The 24,074-nt window shown below is 37.2% G+C and overlaps 1 protein-coding gene across 1 annotated transcript in view; it reads left to right on the forward strand.

Moving 5' to 3' along the window:
- The first annotated feature begins 176 nt into the window (after positions 1-176).
- ABHD17B (abhydrolase domain containing 17B, depalmitoylase) overlaps positions 177-24,074 on the forward strand; it is a 38,810-nt gene continuing 14,912 nt past the window's right edge. The window contains exon 1 of the mRNA XM_024738991.1: positions 177-777. The gene's annotated coding sequence lies outside the window, so the exon portion shown is untranslated. The remainder of the gene's footprint in view (positions 778-24,074) is intronic.

Consider the following 24,074-nt stretch of genomic DNA (forward strand, 5'->3'; position numbering starts at 1 on the left):
CAGTCCGCCCAAGTGAAGGGGAGGGAAAACTTTGCTCCTATTGGCTCTTCTTTTCCGCAATCCCCGCCTCCTGCCGACTCAGCTCGGCCTCTCCGGGCGCCCTACTCCTCTGGGCGGCTTGTGATTGGTGGAAGTCGGACTAAACTGGACTGCGTCCAACACCCGGCCCGCTCTCAGGCTGGAGTCCGGGTCAGCCTTGGCACTTTCCTTCAGTCAGTGACCAACTCCTAGCTTAGTGAGCTCTCTGCTAGAGCCTGGGTTCCCTTCCAGCCTCCTTCCCGCCACGAGAGCGAACCCCGCTGCCGGCAGGCCGAAGGGGAGCAAAGAAAGGAGGATTAAAAAGAAGAAAGACCTGGCTGGGTCTGGGTGGTATCTGCAGTGCCAGAAAGGGAGGTGGCGGCGGCTGCGGCAGCAGCGACCACGGCCGCGCGGGACGTGAGGCTCAACAGCAGCCGACGGCGGCGGCGGAGGCGGCCGCTCCAGCGCCTCGTGCCGAGGCCGTTAGTCAGCAGAACGCGAACCCGTGTGGAGGAGCAGGGCCGGCGCGAGGCGAGACTCGGGAGCGCGAGCCGGCCCCCTCGGGCGCCTCCGTTCTTGATCGTCCCGGCGCCGGGGGCTGCCGGCCTCGTCCCCACTCTTTGGCCGGGCCCGCCCGCAGGCCGGGAGAGTCGGGCGGCGGCAGCAGCGCGGATCGCGCCTCGTAGAGGACAGCGCGGCGGCAGAGGTTCTCTCCTGGTCCTTTCTACCTGACGCCTTGCCTGCGGCCCTCAGGTGCAGGTGCGTGGGGCCACGGGGGGCCGGGGCGCTGCGGCTGGGCTCGGGGAGGGGGCGCTAGGCCCGGAGCAGCAGCGCGGGAGGGACGAGCCCGGGCCGGGCGGGGGGAGGGGAGCGGGAGGCGTCTTTGTTGTTGGCGACTGGGATGCCTCTCGGCGCCGGCAAAGGCGGAGAAGCCACTCCCGACCGCGTCTGGGTTTTTGAGAAGATTCTCTGTTGGTTCGGTGAAGGGGAGAGGTAGGAAAGTCTTCGTAGTGGGTAAGGCTGCGGGAGTCTGGGGGCGGGAGAGGGACGGACTGACGGACTGGCAAAGGTCTTGGGTCCTCCTTGCAAAGAAGGGCTTCATTTCATTCCTTTGCTATTCTCCCTGTGGACGGAAAGATGGGTCCAGGTTCACATTTCGCTCCCTGGCTCATTGTGAGAGTCGCGAGGCCTGAAGGCTGTCTCCTGGATGTCCTCGTGTGTGCCAGCCTAGACTTTAGCTCGAATCTGCACCGTGCTTGATTTGTGTATTTTGGTCCGCCGCCGTAGTGTGGTTTTCTCTCGATGGTTGAACTCTACCTGTTTTCGTACTCTAGGGTAGGCTCATCAGGAATTGTTTTTGAATTGAAAAATTAGAGTTTTTCTTTGGAATTTTTTTTAACCCTGAAACGAAAAGTTAGATTGTCAAGTTAGATTGTACTGTCAAGTTAGATTGTACTGTTGTGAAGGGCTTTTGTAAAGAAGAGAGTTTAACCCTGGCTTCTTATTAAAAAAAAAAAAAGAAAGAAATGTTCAGAGCTTTGATCCATGGAGATTTCTGCCAACGCCAAGATATAACTTTTTTAAATGACTCATAGATTTAAGTCAGCGTGAAGTGGATTTGTTAAGCAGAAGGATGAGTAACGGAATACAGGGAGGGTGACCTTTAAATTTTGGCTGTTAGCTTACAAAAAGGTATTCATGTTTAAAACTTTTCTGTAATATGCAGTACTTGATCCGTAAGATAATTCATTGATATTTTTTAAGGATCCAATAAATAAAAAGTTTGAAATCTCGCGTCATTTAAAACTACTAGTCGTTAGGTAATGAGTCTGAGTAAAAAGGTACATGTTGTAAGAGCATTCATCTGTTTACATTAACAAGAAGACTTAAAATAAAATGAACTTTTCTCTATAAAGAGTTTGTCTCATGTTTATAGCATAAACTCATTTGGGTGATTTATCTAATATCTAATCAGAGCCAATATTTTGATAATTATCATAATTGCCAGTGTTTTAATTTGGGTGCCCAACTCTTTGGTTGGGAGTAGGGGTGGAGGCTTACTTAAAGAAGAGCAGTGGAGATAGACATGTTTCACCTTATAAAAGAAATAAGGTCCCTGTTGTGCAATAATTGCTATATTACTTGAGATCCAGGAGGAAACCCTCACCTATATTTTGACCTCTCTTTTCTCCTGCTGTAGAATTAATAAGGTTAATTGTCAAGGATAGGATTAGAGTTTTAGCAGGCGTAGGCAGTTTTAATCTTGTCACTTGCTGTGCAGTACTGTAGTTGATAAGTGGCTTGTTTCCTTGAGTATCTTTGCCCATTTTGAAACGTGCATGACATCTGACAAAGAATTTTCTATTTCCTGTGACATACAGAATTGCCATAAAGCATTATGGCAAAGTAATGTTTTTGGTAGTTTAATGAACACAGAAGAACTAGGCAGTTAGTGTCTGTTCCAAGTTTTGTCGCTGAATTGGTGTACAGCTCCAGGCAAGCTATCCCACATCTGAGTCAGTTTCTCCATCTGTAATATAGGACTAATAAAATGTGCATCTGCTCACTATGTAGAAAGGGCAGTGAGAACCAACAGTTCCTCTGGTTATGTGACATTGATTGTTTTAGTTAATAAGAGTACTTTTTAATGCAATTTTGTTTTGGTATCATGAATTTCAGTTCCTTGGTGAAGAATTACGATAAAGAAACATAGTTATAATAGGAGACTGTCTATCCATATGCCATCACTTAGGAAGTGATAAACTCAAAATTTCTCCATTGTTAAGAAAATATAATTTGGTGTCATATCTTTAGAATCAGTGATGACAAGAAAATATAGAGTGACAGATTGACTTGCTTGGTTTGTTTACTGATAGATTTTGTTTCTAATATACCCAAGGTTTTGCTCTTAATTCTCAAAAATTACTCCTACCTACTCCTACCTTTCCTATCCTATTACAGATTTCTCACATAGCAATATGGCTCTCAAACCCAGCCTTGTGAGTTGGAGAGGAAAGGTGGTGCTTTATGACTTTATTACAAATGAAATAAAGCCTAGAGAAGTTCGTTATTTGAATTGCCTAAAGCTACACAATGTGTAAGAACCAGAACTGAGACTTGAATCTGGGTCTTCTGACTTCTAGTCCTGAATCTTTGCTTTGGAGCAGTATTTTCCAAACAGCTGTCTAGGCCCAACAGTTTTCGCCAACTGAGGTGAAATGAGAAATAACGTAGCAATGTAAGTATTGATAATATACAATATAATGAATATTCATGCACTCATTACCCAGTTGGAAAGTTAAAACTACAAAACAAAGCTTCCTCTGTACTTGGTACCGCTCTTAAATCCTATTCCCTCTTTTCCCCACTCCCAACCGCTAACATGCATCCTTCCGTTTATACTTTACTACATTCCTTTGTATCCATGAACCCTATATGGTTTTTCCTTGATTGGTTTTAAGACTATTTATGAATTTTGTATCTGTAGCTTGCTTTCTTCACTGATCATGCCAAGATTTATCTATGTTTATTCAGGTAGCTCTAGTTTATTTTTACTGTCATATGGTGTGTGTTTCATTATGTGACTGTATCAGGTTTCTGTTGGTCATTTTAGTTGTTTCCAATTGTTTGCTTATTAAACAGTGCGTAGGGAATATTCTGGTATATGTTTACTTAGGTGCATGTGCAAGGCTTCCTCTAGAGTAGTGGTTCTTGAACCTATATCCCATTTTTATTTTTTTATTTTTTTTTCCTATATCCCATTTTTAAAGAAATATTTTACAACTGCCTCATTACTGTTAAAATGAAATTCATAATAATAAACTTACATTCATATTTTAAATAAAGTAATGCCCTGACTAAAATAAAGAAGTAATTTATAACAAAGTAATGTATTGCACTGTGTCAGTGCTCAGGCTCAACCACACTGTAATCTTGCTACCAAGTGTGATAGTAGACCAGTAACATTAGAATTCTGGGAGCTTGTTAGAAATCAGAACCTCAGGCCCTACCCTAGTGATTCAGGTGCTGAATATTAACAAGATTCCCAGGTGAGTTGAGTGCACCTTAAAGTCTAAGAAGCACTGCTAGAAGAAATAGTAGTAGTCAGATACTTTGCACGGATAGGATCACCATGAATAGGACAGCTGTTAAAGCAGATTAAACAGGTGTGTTGAATTGGCCATTCAAATACCAACAGAGGCACTGATACTGATAAGGGAGTTTCTGAAATAACTAATTTCAGTAAAGTTGGAACAAAAATAAAAGTGCAGTCTTCTCTCTTTACACAAGGGTTGTATTCTTTAAAATCTTCACCTATATTAAAACAATACAAATATACTTTGTGTTAAATCCTATTTATTAATATTTGACCTTATTTTTTCCTTCTGTTCCCTTAAATGATTGCCCAGCAGAATGTTCAAAAGTCATGGGACGTGTCACAGCATTATCTTTACACATCAAGTGTGCCTCGTGTCCCTGGTATCTTCTACAGTAGTACCCCCATTCGTTACAACAACTAAAAAGCCATTATTGAGAAAGATTGCACTGGGATACATATCCAGTAGTAGATTGCTAGAACACAGGGTAGGAGCTGCTGCTTCAACTTGATTTGATAACTACCAGTTTTCTCTCCAGAGTGTTTGTATCAGTAATGGATTAAAGGGTCTGTTTTCTCACCTTCCAGATACTTTAGACTTGTTAAGTTTTGACATTATGAGGAGTATGAAACGTTACTTCATCATTGTAGGTTTCTTTTGTATCTTCCCCAGTTAGTCACACTGTTGAGAACACTTGGATTTATTTTTTGGCTATTCATGTTCCTTCTATGAATTGCCTATTCTGTTTTTCTATGGGTTTATTTTATTGATTTGTAAATGCTTTTTATGTATTCTGGATAGCAATGCTTGGTAGGCTTTACAGATATTTTCTAGTCATTTGCATGCCTTTTCACTTTAAGTATGGTATCTTTTGGTAACTAGATGTTCTTAATTTTAATGTCAAATTCTTTTATGATTATGCTTTTTCTCTTTAAAGGAAATCTCTATCTTGAGATTATAAAGATTCTGTTATAGTTTGTTTTAAAAGTTTTACTTTTTCACATGTAAATCTTAAATACACATGGAGCTACTTTTATAAATGAGGTGTTTGTGAATCTAAATTTACTCAGTAAAAATGACTACCCTTTATACTGAAATTATTTTTATGTTAATGTGTGCTTATGAAATTATAGTGATAGTATATTATATTTAGTTTGTAACACCCCTTTGTGGCAAAATTAAAACTTGTTAACTTTTGTCATTCCAATTTTTTTTTTTTAATTGGATCGAACACACACGCCCTGCATTGAAAGGCAAAGTCTTAATCACTGGCCCACCAGGGAAGTCCCCAGTTTGACTTTTTTAATAAAAGGTTTGGGAACCACTGCTTTTAGAGTACTCTGATTCCTTTTTTCATCTGTGTCTCACATTCGGCCTCTAAAACATCACAGAAAGTGAGCAGGTACTCTAAGGTACTAATCTTTCATCATTTGCATTTCCGCATTTTACAGTTTGTTTTATGTGTCTTGTCATCACTTTTTATTCTGGCTAGAATTTTTTAAATGATACTTATCCTAATTTTTTAACAGAATTTCAGACTAAATTCAAATATTTTAATGTTAATTTGGCTCAGATGTAGGTCCTGTTTTGTTTTCCCAGGAATTAAAGGTGAAAATGGTTAAACAAGTCCTTGTACAGTTAAAGATGAAAAGTGGGAAAGGAAGAATGGGCCGGTGTCTACTATCAGTCACTCTTCTAGGTTTGAGGGGTGCATCTGTAAACAAAATAAAGATCCCTAACTTTCTAGAGCTTACCACCTAGCAGAGGACCATACACAATATGCACAATAAATATCTAATATGTTAGAAAGCGATAAATAACTTCTAAAGAAAAGGTAGAGAATGGTAAGGAGGAAATCAAATGAGGAAGTTTTGACCTATTAAATAGGTCGCCCCTTTGAGAAGGGGAGAATGAGCACAATGTGCAGTGAGGGCATTAACCATGTGGACAGTCTTGGAAGAGTGGACAGAATATAGTTAAGTTAAAACTGTGTTCCTGGCTCTCCCATTTAATAAGTTGTGTGAACTTGGACAAGTTGATTGACTTAACCTGAAGCCTTGATTTCTTCATATGTAAAGGGATGATAACCTGAGAAAAGTATTATTAAGATTAAAGGAGATAACAAGTAAAAGCCCCTACCTCCTTCCCTCCCTGCCCCAGCCCCCTGCCATGTAGTTTCATGTAGCACTCTGTACTTTATTTTTATAGCAATAGAGATAGGGGTCTTTACCCTTAAGAATACATACTGCTAAAGAAATTCTTTTCATTATGTCTGTCTTAGCATATTTAACTAAGATTTATTTTTAGAATGTAGCCACAGTGAAAGAATAGGATTAAGAGAATAAGTATATGCTTGATGTAGGTCAGGATGAAGAAGAAAGACGTTGAAATAACCTCATTAACTTGGTGTAGGCAAGTCTCCATTCCAATCCCAACAAACCTGAAATAAAAGAAAATGCCTCCAGGAACAAAAGTAGAAGACATTATCAGTTTATCTAATGCAACAAATTTGTTTGGCTTCTGAATTTACATTATTCTTAAATGTGTTTTGAAAATTAAAAGCAGTTGAAATAATTCCTGTAATAAACTCCCCCCCCACAAATTCCATCAGCAAACTGTAGCCTAGATTTTTTGTTTCTGATTAGTATCCTGCTTGGTGTACTGATAATTTTTCACTCTTTAGCTTTGCCATCTCCACCCCTAAAAAGTAAAAATTATTCTCCACACATCAGCTATTAGCGAGAAAATAATGCCATTCGGTAACTTGGTTTGGCAAGCTTACATTTCATTCACAGCTTTTTAACAGACCTCACTGTCACTTTTATTAATGAAGATTTAGGGCAGTTAAGTTAATGGGAGTGAGGAAGACCTTTAAAAATTATGCATGGAAGACATTCTGATAGAATTCCCTAGGGTAGTTGCTTTCAATTTTTCATTTGTTAAAATCCATAAGAAGTTTTGCTTTCATGACCTAATACATGCATATGCACACACAAAATAATGTTGCACCTAAGATTATCTAAATGCTCAGTAGAATGAATGGAAACGGAAGTACTCAGAAATAAGGATAGATGCCAGGAAGGGAGGAGGGTGGGGGAATCATGTATGACATGTTAAAGAGTTTAGATTAATCCAAGAGGGGTATAAGACCTATTGAAAGATTTTAAACAAAAAAATGAAATCACTTGGCAACAGTGTAGAATGTGCATTAGAGGGGTATGAGATAGATACTACTGAGTGACTTTTTAATATTAAGTTGAAAAGTGGTCGAGCTAAGATGTGGCTGAGGGGATGGAGAGGTACCTAGGAGTTAGGCCTTGAATGAATGAGAAAACTGAAGAGAGAGGGAGGGAGGAGGAGGGAAGGAAATACAGATTTAGATATTCAGGGTCTATAGCTTAAGGGAGAGGTCTGTGCTAGAGATTTAGGTTTAGTTTTTTAGATTTAGACACCATCAGTGTATAAATGGTAGTTAAAGCCAGGGGTATGGCTGAGAACAAAAGACAGGAAGGCAAAAGACCAAAGTTGTAGCTAAAGCATAGGTTTGGGCGAGTTAAAAGATAAGAGGACAATAAAAGGCAATTTGTAAATAATAGTAATAATAATAATAGTATAACCTTTGAAAAGATCACCAGAAAAACCTAGATTGGAAGTTAGTTTCAAGAAGGAAAGGAGAGGACGATGGTGTTTAATTCCACAAGTGATTGTGTAAAAGGAAGACTAAGAATACCCAATGCACTTGAAATTATGAGGTTACCGGTAATCCTAAATGGATCAACAACTTCATGATAGATGTTAGATCACAATTCATTTTGGCCCTCATGGGGAACAGTGGAAAATGAGAAGTAAAGAAGTTTGATTTTGAAAGATAGTCAGAGAAGGTAGTAGAATCTAGATATATACACTTTTTTAGTAGAATCTAGATATATACACTTTTTTTTTTTTTTAAAGAGGAGACTCTTGAATATGTTTATAAACAGCAGAGATGGATCAGAAGAGCAGGAGAGGCTGAAGATACAGGAAACATCAGAGAGGATAACTGATTAGGCAGGGTCTCTGAAGATGCTAGAGGCATTGGAACCCTCCAGAATATGTGTGGAGGAGTCGGTCCTGAGGGAGTGACACTTCGCACAGTCAGGATTTGATTGATTTCGAGGGTCCAGAAAGGGATTATAAAATACATGCCTGCATTTTCCAAGTAAAAAGAACATCTTTTCTGCATCTAGTATGGCAGGAATTTAGATGTCTCATTTCATGTTCCCAGTAACTGCACAGTTTACAAGTAAGATTGAGGCTCAGAGAAGTACTGTGATTTGTCTAAAGCCGACACAACTTAGAAGGTAACTGAGCCCAGTAGTTCTAAAAATTTTTATTTTTGAGGGGAACAGTGAAATTCCCAAAAAGGGGGAAGGATAATGAGAGGCTACCAATTGAAATTTTGCTCAGTACAATCACTTCAAAAATAAAAACTTAGTACCTATTACCATTTCTTAGTTTCTTACAAGAGTTTCATTTTTCACAAAAAAAAGATATATTTTAATGTTAGAAAACTGTTGAAAGGATATAATCTCCAAATATAGGGCAAACCTTTAAATTTATTAACTCACTACTTTTGTCCATAACTTTTCTCATTTTGCTGAAGAATGGTAAAAACTTGATTATAGGCTAGTACCAGCCCTCAAACCACCCATGCCAACAAAGACTCATGAAATGAAACATATATATACAAAAATATAGTACATTGTTACCATTGTATAACAAACTTCAGTTGTTATAGCTGAATATTTTATTGTGTTCAAAAAACTTAATATTGTATTTCCCCCATATTAGAAACTTCTTTCATATTTTGTTTTGCTGCAAATTGATTTCTAAGGGTTCTCATTACCAAACTTGTAAGAAATTAATAAAATGATAAACAAAAGCAACTCCCAGAAATTCAAAGCATTAATTCACAAACTGTTTGCTTTTGTAAATTTCTTAGATACTTCTGGGTTTTGTGTATTATGGCTTATTTTTTAAATTGCTGAAAGCCGCTGTATATCTAAATACTTTCAGAAATAGAAAATCAAATTGCTCTAACATATTTTGTACCATTGCTTACTACCCTACCTTGTCCCACTTTGGGAATATTATCCTGGATGTATAAACTTATTTGCTTATAGAAGTGTAAATATTGCCTAACCAACTATAACAGTACATCTTTAATCAACACATGTGTATCTTATTTTTTTAGAGTTCCTATCAAAGTGAAGAACTGACTTAGTTCCATCTTCTTCTCTTTAAGTTTGAAGTTCTGCTTCTGCCTGTGATGGCACTGGAAAGTAGTACTAGTAATACAGGGGGGAAAAAATCACTGTTCAGGGGCTTACAGTGGGGCACTGACTGATAACTTATCACTTAGGGACAATATGCTCCACCTGAGAGCTGCAGGAGTGAATCACTCAGTTATTTTAAGTGCCCAAATTATTTAAAAGTGAATGCTTTAAGAATATAAATTCTTCCCACTAGCACACATTTCATCCCAAAAGAAACTGTCAGTAGCAGAGAATGTTCAGTTTTTGCCAATACAAAATTTAAATTAACTCTTCAAAGTAACTCATGAGAACTAGGCTCGCTAAAATGGTTCCCAAATTAATCAACTTGGAAGCATTTCAACTTTTTTCTTTTTGCCACCATTCAAATAACTTTTAAAAAAGGATTTTCTAGCCTTGTCAGAAGATACTCGTGATATAACTTAATATAGAAAAATATAGTTTTATAGCTTTATAATCAGGAAAATAGATTTGCTATTGCAGTTAATGGGTATTAGCCAGATAAAACATCCCCAATTAGCACATTAGTAAAATGTACATGTGGTAATTATCCTTAACTTACTGGTCTGCTTATTTAACTACCTTTCTTAAGGATTTTAAGTATATCAGAAGGTGTTTTTTTTAATGCATAGAGTGCAATGTAAATAGAAGCATAATTTGTTAATTATTATGGTTTCCAGAAAGATTCAAGCCATAAATTACACACATTAGTGTTGTGAATCCTGGTTCAGAATAACAAAACAAAACCTATTTTAATTATATTTAGCATTATCTATCTCAGTTTATGTTCTGTCAGGTCTTTAGGTATAACTGAAAGTTCTTATTTTCTTTACTCTCTTTCATTTCATTAGTAAATTATTGATCAGGTGCTGCCTGTATACTACTGAAGAAAACACATGGTCACTAACGTCATAGTAAAGACAGTAGGCATTAATCAATTAAGCACACATGGCAGGGATCACAATATTCAACTGTAAACGAAAAGAACTGGGTGCTATGAGGAAGAATAACAATTTAGATTTGAGGCTTTTAAGACGTCTGGGAAAAGTGGCATTTGAGACTGGAATATTGAGAGGTCAGAGGGAGCAAATGAGGCAAGTGTGCAAATCCTGACTTGGAAACGGCTTTCAAGAAACTGAAAGAGGGTGAGTGAGGGAGTCTGCAATCATAGAGGTGAAAGTATCAAGATAAGTTTGGAGGGCAAAGGCCAGATCACACAAGGCCTTTAAGGACCTGTGGAGAAATTAGATTTTATTACAGGTACAGCGGGAAGCTATCAAGGAGTTCTTGAGCAGATTACCTTGTAGGCTATGTAGAAAAGAAATTGTAGGTTAGGAGAACATATGAATGGAAGAAATTCACATTTACTCTCAAATATTTTCCATTTGTTTGTTTACTCACACATTCTCCGTTGTTCCTTCTGCTGTGTTATTCTACATAACCCTGGTCAATCCTTTATTTGTAAAAGCCAGGAATTACTATAAAAGTGGAAAAGGTAACCTCAGTAAATCAAAGGAATTGCATGTGTTCTCATCTGCAATAAAGGATGAAAGAAATTGTTTTTCCAAATTGAACTCTCTGTTTAGTATTTATTTAGACTTTACAATATTGAGGTCGAGGTCATTGAAAACTACCTGTTTGATACTGTTTTAACTTAATTTCAATAATGTTCCCACAGGTTTCACAATTTTTGTTCTCTTTAAAAATGTTATACTTCAGAGGCTATTTTTATATTCTTGGTATTTTTAATAGAATAAGCAATCAAATTTCTATAGGGTCAAGGAGAGGAAGGGAATTATATCCAGTTGTATAAAGAGCAACATTGTGAACATAGGATACAATGCCCCCCAAATCCAGGCAGATTACAGAGGAGAATTAGGATTTAGCATAATAAAATATTCTTGCTGGAAAAGCTCTAGATGTTATAATTGAATCTTCTCACATTAAAATTGAGGTAGTTGGGGGCATAAGAGCTCATTTAAATAGAGTTGTAACTAGAACCTGAGTCCCCTAACTCCTCAGCTGGTGCTGTTTCTACCATTCCTTTACTTTATAAAAGTGAGGTACATATAATGTGAAACAAGACTTCTTCAAAAGGTAAAAATTGTATGCAATACCAAAAATCATTAGATGAGTTTAATATTTCATGCCTAAGATGATATTTAGTAACCCAGTTGATGACATTTGAAAGGATGAGTGGACTACCCATCTTTAATGCTTGCTTTCTTCCTCCTCCCAAACAAGTATTTACACCAGAGATACACAAGACATGTATCTAAAACTAGCTCTCAGATTCTTCTCAAATCAAGTATCAAGGATTTGCCTCAACTGTTTTTGCAATCTTCTGTTCCCCTTCCCACCATCCCACTTTTCTCCAGTTGCATCACTGGGCATACAGCATCAGAAACATCATTGTTCTGTATCAGCTTTTACTAAAATACTTTTCAGACCTATTCTAGAAATTGTCTCTAAAAGAAAACAAACAAACAAAAAAAATGGCTGCAGTATTTACTTTGTTTGCTACTTGCCTCATTAAAAGGAAAATTTAAGACAATTTTTATTAACTAAAATATCCAGTAAATCAAGAATACCTTTAGTTTATTTTGTGTGGGAGAAAGTTTTATGTGTTACTAATTTGGAGAAACAATTACCTTTAAATGTAGTCATGTGTTGATATTTAATTAAAGGATGTGGTTTATACATTGTACACCATATAGCCATTTGTTAAATCTTCTACTTTCTAAATAATGTGTGTTTGATGTACCTCCATGTAGCAGGTTGAAGAGTATGCCTGTTTGAGGTTTGTTTTTGAAAGCTTAAGATTTAAATAAATAAAGTTCTTCAGTAGTACACAAGTTACCAAGTTACTGTGCTCTAAAATCATCAGTACTATCAGATTCTAATGTAATTCCAAGTCAGTGCAGGCTTATATGCAGTTGCCTAAATGACTGCATCATTCTTTATTCCATGTGTAAAGAACTACAGTGGTTTTCTATACATTGTTAAACAGATTTATTTTTAAATTTCTCATTTATCTAATCCTCCCCTTTCCCTGTTTTTTTTTCTTCCTTTCTACCATGTACCTTTGCCTTAGTTCTTTCTCAACTGTCATACTTTTACATGTATTATTCTCCTAGCCTGGAGGGTTTTCCCTCTGCTTTTGGAAGTTGTATTTACTGACTTTTTAGTTCTAACTCCTTCATAAGGTCTTTCCTAAGTGTTGCCTACTTTCGTCTGATTTCTGAAACTTAAAGTCTACCCTGTATTACATAGCATTTAATTTTTTATAAGATGAAAAGAGCCTGTAGAGCATTAATTTATTAATAATATATATATTCATTCATTATAATACATTTAAAATACTGACAGCCAATTTACAAAAGAACACATGAATTTAAGAATTAAAAGAGACTTGAATGAATGTTAGGCCAATTACCTTATTTTTTCAAATGAAGAAACATAAGAGTTAAATTACTTGCCCGAGGTCTTAAAGAATTAAAACTGACTTTTAGTCTGTTAAATACGTTGTTCTTATTTTCTTTAATTGGGCATTTAAACCTTTCTTCTTTGAAATAGTTATTCTAGTTCTTATCAGGCACTCCTGAAGAAAATTTGCACAAAACTTCCATGTTTGAAGAAATGATGGCAAAATGTTGATTTGTTGAGGCCAGTAAAGGTATTAAGCACAAGTTACAGTCATGAGGATTTATTACACACTTTCTAGGAGTGGTAGTATTTCTTCAGACCTTTACTTAACAGGTGAATAGCTAAGGAAAAGCAGCTGGCAACCAGGAGAAAAAGGAAGCGGTGGAGATGGCAGTTTATGTTGTGTTGATAGACAAACTGAAGGCCATATTAGTAAGAATTGATTGGCTTGTTACACAATCTATATAAGAGAGGTAATGATACTTGTTAAGGAATGTTGTACTTATATTAAGGCCTCATAAGTGCCAGCATTCCCCCCGTATCCCTACTAAAAATATGGAGAAGGGATTGATATGAGGAATATACTTGTATGCTGCTTGTGCAGTTCTGTGGTTCTTTTGTCCCAATGCTTAATGAAAATACCTCTTTCAAAATCGTATCTATAGGAACACTTGAAATTGTACCCTGATCCACCCTGAAGCCATGTGGTTTTGTGTTTTTTTGTTGCCTGCTTAAACAGATTTGTATGTTTCACTTCTCTGTACTGCTTTATTAAATAATGGTAGGATAAAACTGACTTAATTTAAATAACCTAAATTTCACTCCTTCATCAAATAAACATTTTTAAGAGGTTAAATCTCAGAGCTGGTCTAGTGGAAGAGCCTGTTATTTTGAGAATTGATGTTTAATATATATATGCAAGTTTGGACTACTTCCATTTTCAATGGGAAGAATGTGCCAAGCTCTCGGCTTCTGTAATGCCACCTTGTCAGTGTTCTAATGCTTAGAATTGTTTCTTATTAACATCTTCTACCCCAAAATGGCAATCAGGATAACATAATAATGTATTTCTCTCAAGAATTGACATTGGACAAACACTTAGCAGGATGGTTCAGAGCTAGGTACTATTTAATCAATTCCATGCAAAAGCAGTTACTGTGCTATCAGCTTGGGTGTCAAACCTGAAAATTACCTTAGATACCAACAGCACTATTAAGGATATGTGTGGTTCTATGAACCCTGAAACTATATGCAACATAGAAAAAAGGATCCAAAACATTTAATAGCAGAGTGACCTGAAAACTCTGTTCTAAAAAATCTGGTGGTTCTTGAGTTAGAATTTCTGTTACATAGTCATTTTATGCTTTGTGAGTCTTATTCACTAACCTACCTATACTTTGATTCTGTAAATGCTCATTTTGTCCCAAACTTCACTTCTGTATGGTTAATATTCTCAGCTCTATATTCTCCTGACTTCAATTTCCTTTTTCCCTTTTGGCAGTGCACACAATCCAGATTACAATTTTGGTAATAACTTCCTGACCTTGGAATATGCCTTCAACCTGGGCATTAAGGAATATTCCTAGCTTGTTGTTGTATACTGTCAGTACACAAAAACATATTACATTTCTATACATTAACAAAGAATTAGAACATGGTATTTTTAAAAGGGTTAAATAGAGAATACAGGAATACAAACACTCAGAGATTTCAGTTCTTCCCAAATTGATTTCTAGATTCATTGCCACTCATCAACATCCCAGAGAATATCAGGTATCAAAGTTAATCCAAATGACAAATCCCCATTAGGTGGTTATATAGTTGTTACTGGAAACTGATGCCACCTTTGAGAGCAGTTTGGCAGTCCATTTTGGATACATTTTAAGAAATAGAAATTTGACAATATTAAAGCATATATCCAAAGACTTCCTAAAATCCTTGCTTACTTGAAGGCCACTGAAATATATCACTTTCTTCCATGTAACAAGTACAATTTGCTTGTTTTAAACAGTGACTTCATAATCTTCAGAAAAGAACATCAAAGCTGTGAATTTATAAATGCCAGTCTAGGTTTTACTTACTTTTTTGCCACCTGGTGGCCAAGACCACTTTCTTCCTCTTGCCCCAGGTACATCGTCTCATATTCTGAACACCCAAACAAACTTTTTTTTTTTTCCACGTAGTCTTAGATTTTTAAATTTTATTTGGTTTGGCTTTAGTTTGTTCTTGTGTATGAAATGGGAAGGTCTTTCATCCTTGTTCTTCTTTCTCCACTGGACTCGTTACACTCTCTCCACATCCACACCATAGCGAAACATTTCATTCCCAATACTAATCTTAACTCAGTGATTAAAAGCATGGACTCTGGGTCAAACTGCTAAGTATCAATCCTGGCTTCACTACAGTGATCCGGGGGAAACTAAAGTTCTCAGTTTTCTCATCTGTAAATTGGGCTGGTGGGGAGGATAATGGCATCTCTTTCATAGGGTTGTTATAGGGATTATTTCTGAAGTTGTTTTTTTTTTTTTTTAACAAGATCTAGCTATATAAGTATTTTGATAAATAAACACTAGCTTGGCTTTTGTAACCTAGCAAAATATCATACCTGCAGGTTTAGATTTCTGAATGTCAAAAGTGATACTAATGTTTGATTTATTTTGTTTTACAAACTAGCTCAGCTATCATTGGCTTTTTTGAGTGACTTCTGTGTGGCAGCCATTGCTAGAAGTAGGTATACTTGAATGTTGAGTGTATGCAGTGAAGGGTATGTGTGAGATATGGTTCAAAACAGAAATGTCCTTGTGGTTAGTAAATAGTTGGTAATTTACAAAGTGGTTCAGCTGATGAATTGTACAATAAAGAAAAAACATTTTTAAGCCCAAAAAGTCTGGCTTCTTTTGGAATAGAACTTCATGGGCCCCTCATATACATTTCCATGCTTTTAGAAGATACCTTTTAATAATCTATACAGACTGGAATTTAATTTTGTAGTGATAACTCACGGAGTAGTACAGATATAAAATGTCTAAAAATTTTGAAGTTTAGGAGTTTGCAGAGTATATACTAAAATTTAAATTTCTTGAAAAATTGAAATAAGTTTTATTTTAGGACTGTAAAATATTTTAAATATTTGACTGTATAATTTTCATATTCAACATATTAAAATTTAAAGTATATTTAACCCATATTTTAAAAATTAACTTTGAATTGTTAACCTAGTTTTGTTTTATTTTATTTAAATATACAGCTTGCTAGATACAGCATTTCTTTATTTTGTTTCTGATAGATGGGAAGTGAGAAATAATTCAAACAAAATAAATCTACATTAGAATGAAACTAAAAATATTTTTATACTTTTTGAAACATTGTTTCTCCCCCAAAAGAAATGAAAGCAAGGACTTGAACAGATGTTTGTTCACCCATGTTCATAGAAGCATTATTCACAGTAGCCAAAAGTGTCCAGCAGATTGATTAATGGATAAATTAAATGTGATATGTACATAAAATGGGACTATCATTCAGCCTTTAAAAGGAAGGAAAGTCTGACACATACTGCAACATGATGAACCTTGAAGATGTGCTAAGTGGAATAAGCCAGTCACAAAAGGACAAATACTATATGATTCCACTAGAGCAGTCAAATTCATAGAGACAAAAAGTAGGATGGTGATTGGGAGGGGCTGGGGGAAGGAGGGAATAAGGGAATCATTGCTTAGTAGTACAAACTTACAGTTGGGTAAGATGAAAAAGTTCTGAAGAAGACTGGTAGTGGTGATTGCCTAACAGTATAAATGTACCTAGTGCCACAGAATTGTACACTTAAAAATGCTTTAAATGATCAATTTTATGTTATGTATATTTTACCACAATTTTAAAAAGCACATTGTTTCCCCCGGAGTGGCCAGGAGACACAGAGATCACTCATTTTGAAAAGCAACTGTGTGAAATAGGAATCTTTCACCCCCTCAGGAATGCCTGCACTCCCCTCCCCACATTGTCACTAGCCTATCCCCCTCCCCCAAATTACAACTCATTAACTATAATTTGCAAAACATAAGTTAACATGCTTGTTTAGGTACTTTTTTAGTGGTGGGGGAAACTTTGAAAATCTCTGAAGTTTTTCAAATTATGTATTTCTTCACTCTTTTACATGCTATGGAAGATTGAGTGAATTGAAGCTTTTGACTGTAAATGAAGCTTAATTGTAAAGTTTTAGAACTAGAAGAAATCTTAATATCTAGTTCAAACTTCTCATTTTATTTAAAAGGAGAATTAGATTTAAAGGGATTGACTTCCCTAAAGTCACCCACTTTATAGTTTCTGGACTATACTGTACTCATTTGAATAATTTACTGGGTAGAATCCCTAATTGCATTACTGAACCAAATAATTAAAGCTGTACCATGTTCTTGAATATTTGTAAGGTATCTTCTGTTCCCATTGAAAACAGTAAATAGAACACACTTTTTTTTTCCATAGGCAGAGGTGGATGGATGTATATGGGAGAGATTGATAGACTTGAGACTGACTCAAGTAAAGTACCCTATCCCCAGAAATCCTCTTTATTTTCATAGTTATAGGAGTTCTGAGACTGCAGCCAGTCAGTCCTATTCAGACTAGAAGTCTGCTGGGACAGCATGCTTACACAAATATAAAGGATACTCAATTTAATTCTTTGCTCATAAATGTGAACAGTCAGTGAAGAAGCAGTCTTAACAGCATGAAAATCAAAGATGAACAAACAGAAGGAACAAACATCTGAAAAACACAGATGGACAGAACAACAAAAATTTGGCTCACTTAGTATTCTAAGAGATTTCAGAGGATATTGCACCCATAAACCAAAAAGTTGGGGGTTTTTTTTGATTTTTGGGGGGGGTTGGTTTTTTTTGGCTGTGTTGGGTCTTCATTGCTGTGCACAGGCTTTCTCTAGTTGCAGCAAGCAGCAACTACTCTTCGCTGTGGTGCGCGGGCTTCTCATTGCGGTGGCTTCTCTTGTTGCCGAGCACAGGCTCTAGGCGGGTGGGCTTCAGTAGATGTGTCTCGTGGGCTCAGTAGTTGTGGCTCTTGGGCTCTAGAGCACAGGCTCAGTAGTTGTGGCGCACGGGCTTAGTTGCTCCGCGGCATGTGGGATCTTCCTGGACCAGAGCTTGAACCTGTGTTCCCTGCATCGACAGGCAGATTCTAACCACTGCACAACCAGGGAAGCCCAACCAAAAAGTTTTAATGCTAAAATTGATATTATACTCGAATACCAAAGTAGCGATCTGTGAGATAAACTAGAAGAAATTACCTAGGAAATAGAGCAGAAAGAGAAGGGAACAGGAAAGAAAAGTTTGTACGTATAATAGGAATTCCTGATAGAAAGAGAAAGAGGTGGAGAGGGAATTAAAAAACAGAAGAAAAATTCTTTGAGCTAAAGAAAAGTCTTGAGGCTTTAGATCAAAATGACTTGTTAAATACACAATAGAATGAATGAAAACACATTTAGATATAGTTTCATAAAATTTCAGAGCTCAGGATAAAGAAAAATCTTTTGTTTTTTTTTGTGGAAGAGAGATGGGAATTACTTTAAAAAACAAAAATCAGATTGGTATTAGGAATCAACATTGTATGCTAGAAGATGTGGGCCAATGATTTAAACTGGGGTGGAAATTTCGTTAAAAACTTGTAATTCTAAAGCATGCCTAGTTTGCCATTTGTGAAATCTAAGTAAGAACTTCGTTTTTAAGTAAATATTTTTGGCTGCGTTGGGTCTTGGTTGCTGTGCGTGGGCTTTCTCTAGTTGAGGTGAGGGGGGTTACTCTTCGTGGAGGTGCGCGGGCTTCTCGTTGCAGTGGCTTCTCTCGTTGCGGAGCACGGGCTCTAGGCGCACGGGCCTCAGTAGCTGTGGCTCACGGTCTCCAGAGCGTAGGCTCAGTAGTTGCGCTGAGGCATGTGGGATCTTAACCACTGCGCCACTAGGGAAGTCCGAAGTAAGAACTTTTTAAAACTGTACATTAAAATATGCTTTATTTCCCCTAGGCCCTTATGAGGGAGGGAGGGCAAATGCTTGGAGATGTATTCTAGCAAAACCAAACAAAAAATAATCCCACAGAAGAATTAAAACATGAGATTAAGAAACAACAGAAGGATGATGAAAAGAAATCCTAGCTAGACAGACCCCTGGGCTTTGAACTGTCCCAGAACTTAATTGTTTCAGTTCAAAATAACTCACTGGGGACTAAGAACATCTTCAGAAACAACACAGATTCTGTTGCACAAATTCGAAGAATAAGAAGTTGGAATATATTAAATGTGATAAAAGTTTATGAACTTGATGAAAATTTTAAAAAGGCAGCAGCTCTAGGAAAATTAAAGGCCTTCAGAAAGTCAAATATGAAACAAACTGAAATGTGCCTTATTTTTGAGCAGTTATCAGAGTTATAAACACCTTCACACTTGGAATTTAGGGACATAAAATATCCCACTACTTGGATGGCAGTGGATAACATTGTAAATACTTTTTACTACCCAGTTTTAAAAAATCAACCTATAGATAAAACAGAAAAAATTTTACAATTACAAAACAAACTGCAAATGATATAAAACTTAATGTGAAGGTAATTGTATAGCCAATTATAATGGTATTTGATTACATAGGAAACCAGTGGAAACATCCTAAAGTTGATGGAACAAGAAATGGAGGGCTTTCCTGGTGGCGCAGTGGTTGAGAGTCCTCCTGCCAATGCAGGGGACGCGGGTTCGTGCTCCGGTCCGGGAGGATCGAGCAGCTGGGCCCGTGAGCCATGGCCACTGGGCCTGTGCATCCAGAGCCTGTGCTCCGCGTCAGGAGAGGCTACAGCAGTGAGAGGCCCGCGTACCACAAAAAAAAAAGAAAAAAAGAAATGGAGATTCAAGTATAGTGTTGAAAGTTATAAAAATAACCTATAAAAACTTAAAAATAACAGAATGAGCAGAGAAGGGAAAAAGTAGGGTAAATTCTCTAATCTTTCATAATAATGAAACATTATGATAGTGGAGGATAAATACATGAGTGTGGTATTAAACATCAGATCTAAAAGCAAATGACCCAACGTCATAATTTCTGGGATTGAACCTGGTTTGGTTTGAGTTTAGGGTGGGATTAGGGAAGAGACTTTTGTTTTAAATCTTTATTTTTATTAAATTCGTACAAGCATATGGTTAAGGAGCCAAATGATTCTACAAAGTTTGTTGTGAAAATTAGCAAGCCAGGGCCCTGTCTGTCTCCTTGATATATCCTTTCCCAAGGAGTATTAACTTTTTGAAGGATTCTTTTTATATTTACCTCCATATCTCTAGATAACAGTATTTTTTTATACATCATTATTGGAGTATAATTGCTTCCCAATGTTGTGTTAGTTTCTGCCGTACAACAAAGTTAATCAGCTATATGCACACACATATCCCCATATCTCCTCCCTCTTGCGTCTCCCTCCCACCCCTCTAGGTGGTCACAGAGCACCAAGCTGATCTCCCCATGCTATGCAGCAGCTTCCCACCAGCCATCCATTTTACATTTGGTAGCGTATGTATATCAGTGCTACTCTCTCACTAGTCCTAGCCTCCCCTTCCCCACTGTGTCCTCACGTCCATTCTCAATATCTGCTAGATAACAGTATTATATTGCTACTTCTTATGTGTTGACATCCCACTTACAGAAGGCCCCCTAGTGTAACACGCATCCTTCTCATTCCCACAACTTCCCCATGTAACCTCTGCCATATAAGTATTGTTCGATCTTTCTTTCAGATTAGTCTGATTCCTCAGAAAAGATTCTTCCAATGTAAACCTCTGGTCTTCTGAGTTGGCAAGAGTATCTAGGGAACTGAATTCTTAAATTGACTTTTAACCAGTACTTATTTTAGCCTGGCAGGAAGACTTAACTTTTTATTTTTTAACCTCTTGTGTTTTGACTTTTTTAAAACCATGTCTTGTAATACTTTTATAATTACAATGTTACTTTTTAGTATTTTAGTAATTTTAATTATGCAGCCTGTTTAATAATTATTTGAATATAGTAGTAGTGTTATCACCATTTACATTTCTGTCTTTTGACTCTGGGTACAGGATATTTTACAGCAATTCAATTGCCTGAGAACAGACACTTTGCCGTTGCTAAGTAGTTTCTTACTTTATTGGAACAGCTTATTTTATTTACTACTTGGTAAGGAATGGCTGATTGTGTACTTGTTCGTTGTTGATGGTAAATGGTTTTGTAATCTCTTTTATAACTCTTAGGAATTTGAATTGGGATACCAGTAATATAAGCCCTCTTTTTTTTTTTTTTTTTTTTTTTTTTTTTGGGGTCCCGGGCCCTCTCCCTGTTGCGCCCCCCCCCGCCGCAGAGCACAGGCTCCGGACGCGCAGGCTCAGCGGCCATGGCTCACGGGCCCAGCCGCTCCGCGGCATGTGGGATCTTCCCAGACCGGGGCACGAACCCGTGTCCCCTGCATCGGCAGGCGGACTCTCAACCCCTGCGCCACCAGGGAAGCCCTAAGCCCTCTTTTTGAAGAAGATTGTGTTCATAATTTATAATCATCAATAGTCCTTAAATTTTCTATAACTAGTGACTACTTTAATTATATTGTGCTATAGATGGGTATTTTAAGGTGTGTAGTGTGTTTTCACCTGGAAAATGTCCCAGAAACAGATTTTACTTATTATAAATGTGGAGAAAATAATGTATATTTGTGGAATATCTTCACCAACGTACGTTGACAGCTTTTCTGTGAACTTTGAGAATAAGCATGTTTTGGAAAGTTTTTCAGTAGAAGTGCCAAAAATTGATGATTATGGGTAGGGAAATGTGTGCCTGTTTTAGATTATGCTTAGCAACATGTATAGGTGTGACTTTGAAATTACACACTGTCCAGTCACCAAGAGTTTTATGGGAATCTGTGATATTAGCATATGCAAAAGTCAACAGCCTGTCCTACTTAATCAGGAAAACTTGATTCACTTTGTTCGGGCATTGCTTAAGTGGATCATTAGGATTTTAAGTGTTTAGAATACTGTATGGGCTGTGTTCAGAAATTAGTTAACTAGTAATAACTTCTTATGGTTTACTTGCAACTCCAGCATACAAGGAACCTTTCAAGAATATTGATTCCTGGGCTTCCCTGGTGGCGCAGTGGTTGAGAGTCCGCCTGCCGATGCAGGGGACACGGGCTCGTGCCCCGGTCTGGGAAGATCCCACATGCCACGGAGCGGCTGGGCCCCGTGAGCCATGGCCGCTGAGCCTGTGTGTCCGAGCCTGTGCTCCGCAACGGGAGAGGCCACAACAGTGAGAGGCCCGCGTACCGCAAAAAGGAATATTGAATTCCTTTGACACTTAAAACCATGCATTAAAATGTATGGATAGTGGGATTTGCATTCCTCGTTTTAAATAAAATGTCTTTTACATTAAGGTTGGGCTTGATGTAATATTTTTGTCAAGATAGTAATCTTCTAAAACAGTATCTAGGTAAACTCATTTAGTTCTGGGTGGTTACATTGTTCAACAGGACCTATAAAAATAGCTTATATGTACTATGATGGAAAGACTGGAGAGGAAGGAGCTCCAACATTTAAATCTAGTATGGGTATGAAGCATGTAAGTTTTGGTTCTGCATTGCCTGGGTTTAAAAGCTTTTAGTTCAGCGCTGCCCAATTAGGACTTTCTGCAGTGATGGAAATGCTTCTTCTACACTGTGCAATATGGTAGCCACTAGTCAACATATGGCTAGTGTGGCTGAGGAACTGAATATTTAATTTTAATTACTTTAAGTAGCCATATGTGGTTAGTGCCTCCTGTATTAGTGCAGTAAGAATTAAGAAACTTGGGGAAAACATAAGTACTGTAGAAATGGCTACATTGACCTATGTAGGAGTGCTGAGCCAAATTAGTTTGCTTGGCCTAGCGTATAGGCTCTTCAGCCTTAATTTCCATCTTGTATAATCTTGTCATAAATCCAGTTTCCTCACTTCTGATTCTTACTGTTTAACTTTCTTTTACTGAAGAAAAAATAAATAAATAACTTCATACTAACACTAGGATTGGGACTATTTTGGTACCTCTGGTAGACCTCAACTTTCTTTGTGTGTCTAAACCCAACTTTTCTCACCAGCGGGAAAGGAAACTTATTTTGACATACCCATTATGTTTTGCCTATTTGAGAAACTCCTCTAAATTTTATAAAACTCGCAATTATTAAGGCATCTGTTCAATTTACCAACAAAAACCATATTTCATAGGTGTTTTCAAGTGATACATTGGCCCAGGTACTAAGTATCTCTAGAATCTTATTAGTATTTAAAACTTATAACTATCTTTAAAAGTAACTGACATGACTCTTTAAAAGAAAATAGTTTTGCCAAATTTCTCCTTCCAATTTGAAATACAAAAAATATAGTGCTTTTAAAAGAACTTTTCCTAAGTTTTTAAGTTTCCATTCCTATGTAACACAACCCATGCATTCTGTCTTCCAAGTTTTCCTAGCAAAATCACCCAATCAAATCCTTTGATCTCACAGACAGTGGAGTACTTCTGCTGCTGATTCTTATAATGATCTAAAAGAAATAAATACAACCTACCCCAAAGAGATATGGGCTACATAAGCTGTATTTCTACATAAGACATATACAAATAAGAAAATGTGTTAAAGCGACATGTACTAAACACCTAGTTTCTAAGTAACATTTAGCAGAAATTTTGATCATTATGATTATTTTGGATACTCTGTCTTGAGTGAAAAATAAGGCTGGTGCCAAACTTCTTTAATGGTGATTATTCAGCTTCTCTGTGTACGTTAAACTCTGTAATATATATAGCTCTCTAAAAACAGTAACACATGTGGTTTCACTTGTTGCTGTACTTTGGTAAATGCTACTACAGATTACATGCTGGATATTAGGGTGGCAGTACCTAACTCCCTTGGTGCCCTCCAAGGATACTGAACTGAGCTTAATTTGATTTAGAGACACCCCTAGGCTACTGAGCTGTATGTGATTGACCCCCTTTATATAGTAGTATTATGGTGATTTCCTTTGGATTAGTCAACTGGGGATGTGTTGGGCTCATGGCCCCCTTTTACAGAACTAACCTAAAATCTGATTTTTTTTTTCCTGCTTTTTCATAGTTGAGTATCTTCTGTGCCATCGCTTCGAACTTCAATCTGATCTTTGCTACCTCTTGCTCTTAATCAAACATCTACCTCGT

The sequence above is a fragment of the Neophocaena asiaeorientalis genome, unplaced genomic scaffold (assembly GCF_003031525.2).
Source record: "Neophocaena asiaeorientalis asiaeorientalis breed wild unplaced genomic scaffold, Neophocaena_asiaeorientalis_V1.1 scaffold249, whole genome shotgun sequence".
NCBI lineage: Eukaryota > Metazoa > Chordata > Mammalia > Artiodactyla > Phocoenidae > Neophocaena > Neophocaena asiaeorientalis.